We start from the raw sequence: 8,693 nt of genomic DNA on the forward strand, positions 1-8,693 counted from the left end.
ACCCGGTTCCTTGTGGCCCGGTCACAAGTCGGTTGGGCCCGCGCGCCATCGACGACACCGACGCTCATGACCGCATCGAGCAGCTCGCCCTCTCCCTAGTGCTCGGGGAGGACAACGCTATCGGTCTGGCTTGTTCGGTCCATGCATCGGGGATGAGCCCTTCCACAAAGGGTTCATGCTGCCCCGTGACACCCCCAAGTACAACAGGACCGTCAAGCCGGAGGACTGGCTCATCAACTACACCACCGCCATTGGCATCGTGGGCGGCAATCGTCGCCTTGCCGTGCGCTACGCCCCGCTCATGCTCCAAGGATTGGCCCGCACGTGGTTGAACAGCCTGCCCGCTTGCAGCATCAATGTGTGGGTTGGCTTCGAGCTAGCTTTCATGTGCAACTTCACCGACACCTACAAACGTCCCAGCCGTCCCAGTCAGCTCGCCATGTATGTGTAGGGGCCGGCCAAAACCGGCTACGAGTACCTCGCATGCTGGACTGAGCTCCAGAACAGCTGCGAGGGGGTCCATGAAGTCCAAGCCATCTAATATTTCGTAGTCTGGTGCCGGAATGGCACCTTGCTCAAGAACAAGCTCCTGCGCTCCAAACCAACCACCATGGTCATGCTCATGTTCCTCGTGGACAAGTACGCCAATGCGGACTCCGCCAATAAGATCCAAGTTGTGCTGGACGAAGCCGGCAAGGCGATGCCGGCGCCACCCTCCAAGCCGACTGGTGAAAATAGCCTCCAGTAGAACAACTAGTAGAACAACAAGTGCAAGGCCGATCAGCAGGCCCCCTGCTATGACAATCGCCTCATCGCGGCCACCGACCAGGAGCCCGCGGCGAGCCGGCCGGCAAGTGCCCACTAACTGGCAAGACTACATGGCAACCCGCCATGAGCTTCGAGGAGATGCTCGGCACCCCTTGCAAGCACCACAACAGCACAAGGCCGTCTATGCACACACTCCGGCAGTATGCCATCACTAAGTGCATCATGAGGGGCGACATCCCGCCACCTCCGGCTCCGGCTCCGGGTGTGGGCCGGGGCAACTGCTCCACCACCACCCCGCCCCCTGCAAATGGCACAATGCACGACGAGGTCTACCCCAACTAGAACGCAAGCTACGTTGTCTTTACCAGCTTTGGCAACGACAAGCGTAGCAAGCGCCTGCTTCGGTACGAGGTGAACACTGTCATCCCGGTCGTGCCGGAATATATGCACTGCTCAGAGCACCCAATTAGCTGGACCCTAGAGGACCACCCGGCCGTCATGCCAAACCCGGGTGGCTATGCCCTCGTCCTCGACGCCACCATAGTCGCTGCAAAGCGCACATGCAAGTACTCGAGAGTACTCATTGGTGGCGGCATGTAGGGCCCAAGATGCAATTTTATCCCAATCACGTGATGAATTCAAGATCGGGGCACAATTGCATTTCGAGCGCATAGCAAGGTGGACATCACTACAACATACCATGTACTGAATAGATGGGAATACAAGATAAAGGCTTACACTCGCCACAAGCTACAACATCAATACAATAGTTCATGAATACATAGCAATCATCATATAGAAGAGCAGGATCTGACTACAGATGAAATCAAACAAAAAAGAAGAAATACATCCACCCTACTAATCCCAGGCTCCCCGACACGGAACCTATCCCTTGATCGAAGAAGAAGATGCAGAAGAACTCCACACAAGCAAGCATCGCACTCACGTATCGCATTACATGTACCCGCAACTATTGTTGTAGTAATCTGTGAGCCACGAGGACTCAGCAATACCATTACCATGGGTATCAAGACTAGCAAAGCTCAATGGGTATGGAAAGGTTGAGTGGTGAGGTTGCAGGAAGAGGCTAAGCAATGTATGGTGTCTAACTTACGAGTACAATAGTAAGATGAGAAACAACGCAAACGGTCGCAAACTAGTAATGATCAAGAAGTGATCCTGAACTACTTACGTTCAAACATAACCCAACTGTGTTCTCTTCCTGAACCTCGTTGAAAAGAGACAGTCATGGTTACACACGCGGTTGTTGTATTTTGATTGAGTTTAGTTCAAGTCCACTATAACCAGATATTAACAAATTCCCATCTGCCACATAACCGTGTCGACGGCTCTCGAAAGTTTAAACCTGCATGGGTGTCCCAACTTAGCCCATGACAAGCTCACGATCTGCAGAGACAATCCTCCATCGCGGAACATCTGAGCAAACTCGGGATCCTGGTGCACAAGACATTTAGACAATGGTAAAACAAAACTAGCAAGACCTCCCGATGCACCGACCTAGCCTGATAGGAGTCGCATGTATCTCGTTCTCAGGGTACACCAGATGGGCAAGACGTCAGGTTGGCTGAGACCCTGGTTTCCCAGGGGGCGCTGGACATCACCCGGTTTCGACCAACACTCATGAGGAGCATTGGCCCGGGGGGGTTGATTAAGAGACCTCGGGGGCTGGCAGGTCCCTATGCAAGTTTTTAGTTGTCATTGTGCAAATGGTAAAACCAATGTTGGGCCTTGCTGTAAGAGTTTTATGCAAAGCGAACTGTCAAGAGGGGCCCATAAACCCTCATCGTGTTAGGGACGCAAGATCAAGGAACATAACACTGGTTTGACGGAAACTAAGGCGACAAGAGTTGAACAAAACACCAGGAAAAAGGCCGAGCCTTCCACCCTTACCAAGTATATATGTGCATTTAGTAAATAAGGGATATTGTGATATCCCAAGATATCCATGATATCCATGTCCCAACATGGAACAACTTGCAACTACACCTGCAACTAGCAACACTATAAGAGGGGCTAAGCAAAGTGGTAACATAGCCAAACAACGGTTTATTGGGATGGTGGAAAAGGTTAGGGGCTATCATGGCAATTTAGTAGGCTTGAAAAATAAGTGGTAGGTAGGGCGACATGGCGATAGCATCGAGACAACTAGCATACCAAAGATAGTAGTGAGATCCAAGGTGACGGTCATCTTGCCTGAAATCCCGCTAGGAAGAAGAATGAGTCCATGATGTAGATGAACCAATGTAGTCGAACAGATCCTCACAATCGCAACGTAACCGGAACTATAGAGAAGAAGCACAACCAGAAAGAAGCAAACAACATGGTAAACCAACAAGCATAAGCTTGTCATGATGCACAATCAAGTATGATGCATGTACGGTTTAATGAGTCATGGCATGGCAAAGTGCAACAAACAATACTACAAATTAAGTGGAGCTCAATATGCAACGAGTTGCATATTGACAAAACCCCACATACCAAACATTTAGTTCACTCTTGTTTATGTACACAACAATATTAAATGTTTGTTAACTTGGCAAGAGGTGAAACATAAGTAAACTAACTATTTAGGCAAGTTTAAATGAGGCCAAAGCAACGAACAACAATTCCGAAAAATCCACATATGCATATTTTGAATTTGGTACTGTTCTTGCTAAAACCATATGTCAGATTTCGGGTTCCGGCAAAACCCTTGAGGTTCGAACACTGGGGTGCACACTAAGATCACTCCTCCCTCTAACTCACGCCCTCACCGCAATCTCAAGGCATAGCGCATCGAACTCACAGAACAAAGGGACACAAGATTTATACTAGTTTGGGCCACCCATGTGGTGTAATACCCTACTCCAGTGTGGTGTGGTGGATTGCCTCTTGGGCTGAGGATGGACAGTTACAAGGGAAGAACAGCCTCCTCAGGAGGGGTGCTCTTGTGCTTGGTGAGTTTGTGTGTGGCCTTGGTGGAGTGGATCCGGTCCAAGATGAGATCGTCCCTCCCTCCCTCTCTCTACGATGACGGCTAGTCCTATATATAGAGGCCCGGGTCCTCTTCCCATATATGAGGCGGGAAGGGATCCCACAATGGCCAATTTGAAGGGCTCTGGTGATGACGCCGTCTTGGGCTCCACAGTGACCTCCTTCCTGCCGTCATGCTGGTCTTGGTCTTGTTGCACCGATATGGAAACCTTTGCTTGATGCCTCAGGACTCCGCGCCTGCGCTTGCCTCTCTAGGACCAAAGAGGAAATGAGGACACTTCACGCGCTGGCACCCACCTAGTGCCCGCCTGGCCTTAGTCGTCATGGCTTGCATCACAGAAACCTCGCGAGGTGCCCCTTGCCTTGATCTCTCTACCCCTCGCGAGCCATCTTGGTGAGGCCGCCCCCGAGGAGGTCTTGCACCGTCCGCCTCGCGAGGCTTGGCCCCTCGCGAGGGTCTTGAGTGTTTGCTGGCAAAGATGGGCCGTACAGGGCCGCTGTTGGAGCCACGTTGTGGGCCGCAGGCAGGCAAGTCTGGTGACCCCCATGACCAGGACGCCGACAGTAGCCCCCGGGCCCAAGGCGCGCTCGGACTTGGCTTCGGGGCGAAGCCAAAGGGCAAGTACGTGGCGCCGCGGGCCCCAATAGCATGTGTCCTTGTTGGACGCGTGGCGGTCGATTGGACATGGGCGTCTCCGATTCCCCCACGCAGCCTTGATATCCGCAAGGCTAGGCGGCCACCGTGACTTACACAGTTATCCCCCACTCCCGGTGACGCGCCCCTCCAACTTTCCTACCTTTTAGAAACAATAACCTCCTCTTTCAATCTGTCCCGAGCTCAGCCCTCCATGTTGACATGGCGCCCCGTCGAACGGAGAAGGAAAGGAAGAAGTCTCAGTCTTCACCCGGGACACCCCCGGCCACTGAACCCGCTGTTGGCCGGTCACTGGTGCTCAACCAGGATGCCATGGACAAGGTTCGCCCTACACTCGCCGCTGACTCCAACGAATGGAGGAGGACGGCGGCATGGCCCGCATCTCGCGCCTCCATTGACAAGACAGCCACTGAGGTTCCATTCTTCATCGATGCCTTGTCGGCTGGCATGGTTCCTCCTTTCTCTGCCTTCTTCAATGTCGTGCTCTCCCACTATCAGATCCATATGTTGCACCTGGATCCCCAATTAGTCTCCCTTCTTGCCATCTTTGATTTCATCTGCGAGGCCATGGTGGGCATTCCCCCTTCTGTGGCCCTACTGCGCCATTTCTTCTTGCTGCACCTGACCGATCCTCGACAATGCTCGGGATGCCTGAGCTTCCAGGACGAGGCCGCGACGGCAGGCTCGGGGATTGACTTTGAGCTCCCACCAGCTGCGAGCGGGTTTCGGACACGGTGGGTGTTCGTAGATGTTGGTGTGCTCAGCCCCCTGCTCTCGCCCCCTTTGGCACTCGCTGTTCCCAGCTCTGGCTGGGGCCATGAGAAGCTCGCGGACCCCCGCCTTGCCTTCATATGGCTCTGTTTGAAGAGGCTGAAAGATCTCGCCATTATTGCACCCATGGTGATGAAGGAGTTCCTCCGACGCCGCGTCGCCCCCTGCAGCGCCATTCCCATCCGATGTGGGCCCTGTCGGGCGGCCAGGATCGCATGAGGCTTCAGGAAGTGGGGATTCCGCTCGAGTCTTGAAGAATGGTGCTCGAGGTCTTGACGGGCGACCCCTTGCCAACAAACATGCCGCAGGAGGGTTGTCTTCTGTACTGCTGCACGAACAAGGTGGAGTTCATGGGGCAGATGCCCCCCTTCGATGAATGGGGGCTGCGTCCAGTTGTCCTTGAAGGGCCCCGCAAGAATGCCGTCTCCGTGGTTCCCCTCCCTGCCACCAGCGCCGAGCTTACCCCAAGAGTGTATGCAGGGGGCGAGCTCTGTTGGAGGCCAGAGGCGTGGGCGCTAAGGCATCGGCACCACTCGAGGCTCCCGAGGTGCCATCCCCGGGAGCCTGTGACTCTTGCCTTGGGGTGACAGCTAAGGGGGCGACGCAATCCGCTGCTCCTGAGGCCGAAGCTTCTGAGGTCTCAGCGGGCCATCATGAGGCGGTGCCCGAGGGCTCTCCTCAGCCCAGCACTCCCGAGGTCGTCTCTTCGGGAGCCTCACCAACCGTGCCCCGCACTGGTTACCACGTCTAATACTTTGGCCGGCTCCGTGTAGACTTCGATGCGCTCCGCAAGAGGAAAGGGTGCCCAAGCTGCAACAGTGATGCCTTCGGGCCGTTGAAGCAGAGCAAGTATATCGCCATAGACGAGTGAGTACCTTATCTTTGTGATTTCTCGAGTGCTGCTGCCCCTCCTGATAGTGGCCCCTCAGGGTCCCTTCTGCTAAGTCCATGAAGTCCCGGGGAAGCAACCTCCTCCTTCCTCAAATCCCCCGCTGGCCTTGAGTGCCCCCAGCCAGCATGTCGCACCCGGCACGAGGTCAACTGGAGAGGCAAACATCCTAGCTTGGCGCCTTGAGCCCGCACCATCGTTGTCTCTCCATTGTGGCCTCACCTGGGGCGCGGAAAGTGTGACAACGGCTCCTCCTCTAGTTATGGACGGCGGCTGGATGACTTCGATCTTGGCTTCTTCTTCGAGCAACGGGCCTCAAGCCAGCCCGGGCCCCAGCTGAAGCCCAATCGGCGAACCGGGAGGCGCCAGCCCCCAGCCCCCTGCCGAAGGGGGGTGAGCCGCTTCGGATCCCGTCGGCCACCCCCACTGTGGGGGACGGACCCGGTTGCGCACTTAAGCTTGCGCACGAGTAGAGTGTCGTCTGCTATGAGATCTTTTAGGAGGCAATGGGCGCGATGAGCCGACTCAGCGGAGAACTCGCGGACATCGACGCTCGCCTTGAAGCGGAAGGCCTCCGGCTGGTGGAGAAGTGGTATCGCCTAAAGGTGGCTATCAACCTCTGGCGCCTCCAGCACGAGCATGCCGATGCGAAGGCCAAGGCATCCCTAGCAACCTCGCGAGAAGCCACTGCCCGGGCCTTGGAGGAGGCCAGGGAGGCGGACAATCGCCACGCGGCCGCAGAGGAGCGCAGGCGGGACCTCCAGGCCTTGAACGCCTCACTGGAGCAGCAGGTGGAGGCGCGCAGAGTTGCCCTTGTGTCGATGAAGGGCACCCCGTCCGACAAGGAGGAGATCTTGAGGCGCGAGGAAGCACTATTGCTGGAGGACACGGAGCGCCGCCTTGAGCTCGAGCGGTTAGAGACGAGGGAGCGGCAAGTCGCCCAAGTAGAGGATGTTGTCGGCGCGTGCGAGGCCAGGGCCCAGGAGGAGGTCGACCGCATGGTGGCCGAGGCTCGCGCGGATCTTGCCGGCAGGTACAACCTGAAGCTAAAGCTCGTGGAAGCCGAAGGTGTGGCCATGACCGCTGCCCTCAGGTCAGGGCCGGCTAAGGCAGAACATCGCGAGAAAGCCACCGCTGCTGCCCTGATCTCGGTGTAGGCCAAGCTGGCCACCGCCCGTGCCGAGCTGCTCTCCCTTCAACAGCGAGTTGTCAGCGCCGAGTCCTTCGCGCAGCAAAGCAGGGAGGAGGCACTTCGACGACAGACGCTGATGCGCGAGCATGCTCCCATGCTTCGGGACCTCAGGACAAAGGCCAACCGGGCGCTTGGTACCATCTGCGATGAGCCCGCCCCTCATCCCCATGCGGAGGATTACGCCAGCCATCTTCGCTTCTTCACTGATGTTGTGACACGCTGGAGAGCCGTGCTGAGAGGGCTTGCGAGCTTGTGGACGAAAAGAGCCGAGGCCTTCTCGGGCGCGTATTCTCCCGCGTCTTCAGCCATCTCCTGAACACTAATCCTAACTTTGATTTTGCCGCCGCCATTGCCCAGTGCCCGCGGTCGTCCGAGGCAACCTCGCGCACTGGGTGGACGATAATGTGGACGCTCTGGTTAGGGCCTTTGCTTCTGATGACAACGTGGTGGTGGTCGCGGTGGGTGAGGGCGATGTGGTTGATGGCGGCGTGGCTGATGGCGGTGTGGCTGATGGCCGTGGAGACAGCGACAGTGATGGCACCAACAGCCTGTCCGGGAGTGAATCGGGGGACGAGGTGAGCGATATGGCCGGCTGAGCCCTCACTCCTATATTTTGAACCTGCACGCAAAATCTTGGGTATGGTGTAACACCCCGGATATGATTTACCCAATATGTAATCCAACTCTTGCCGTTTCTGGCCTTAAGTTATTTTATTTTCTCGGGTTCGGGTCTTTGTCTCCGTGTGTTGTTATCGTTGTCATGCATCTCATATCATGTCATCATGTAGATTGCATTTGCATACGTGTTCATCTCATGCATTCGAGCATTTTCCCCGTTGTCCGTTTTGCATTCCGGCGCTTCGTTCTCCTCTGGTGGTCATTTCTACCTTTCTTTCGTGTGTGGGGATTAAACATTTCCGGATTGGACCGAGACTTGCCAAGCGGCCTTGGTTTACTACCGGTAGACCGCCTGTCAAGTTTCGTATCATTTGGACTTCGTTTGATACTCCAATGGTTAACCGAGGGACCGAAAAGGCCTCATGTGTGTTGCAGCCCAACACCCCTCCAAGTTGGCCCAAAACCCACTAAAACCCTCTCCATCGTCTAGAGCGTTCGATCACGATCGCATGGCTGAAAACCGCACCTCATTTGGACTCTCCTACTTCCCTCTACCTCTTTATAAAGACCCCCTCCTCCAAATTCGCGGATCCCCTCTCCCAAACCCTAAAAATCGGATCTCCGCCGCCGCCGGACACGTCCGGACGAGTCGGACGCGTCCGGATCCGCCACCACCGCCACGTGGCACCTCCCCACTCGCCCGCGAGCGCCCCACATCGCCGGCCCGTGAAGCCCACTGCGGGCCCTCTCCGGCCCGCGCTCGGCCGCCGCCTCCCCTCGCCCATCTTCCCCGACGCCGACGAGCG

This window comes from Triticum dicoccoides, chromosome 4A, assembly GCF_002162155.2.
Source record: "Triticum dicoccoides isolate Atlit2015 ecotype Zavitan chromosome 4A, WEW_v2.0, whole genome shotgun sequence".
In the NCBI taxonomy this organism is placed as follows: domain Eukaryota; kingdom Viridiplantae; phylum Streptophyta; class Magnoliopsida; order Poales; family Poaceae; genus Triticum; species Triticum dicoccoides.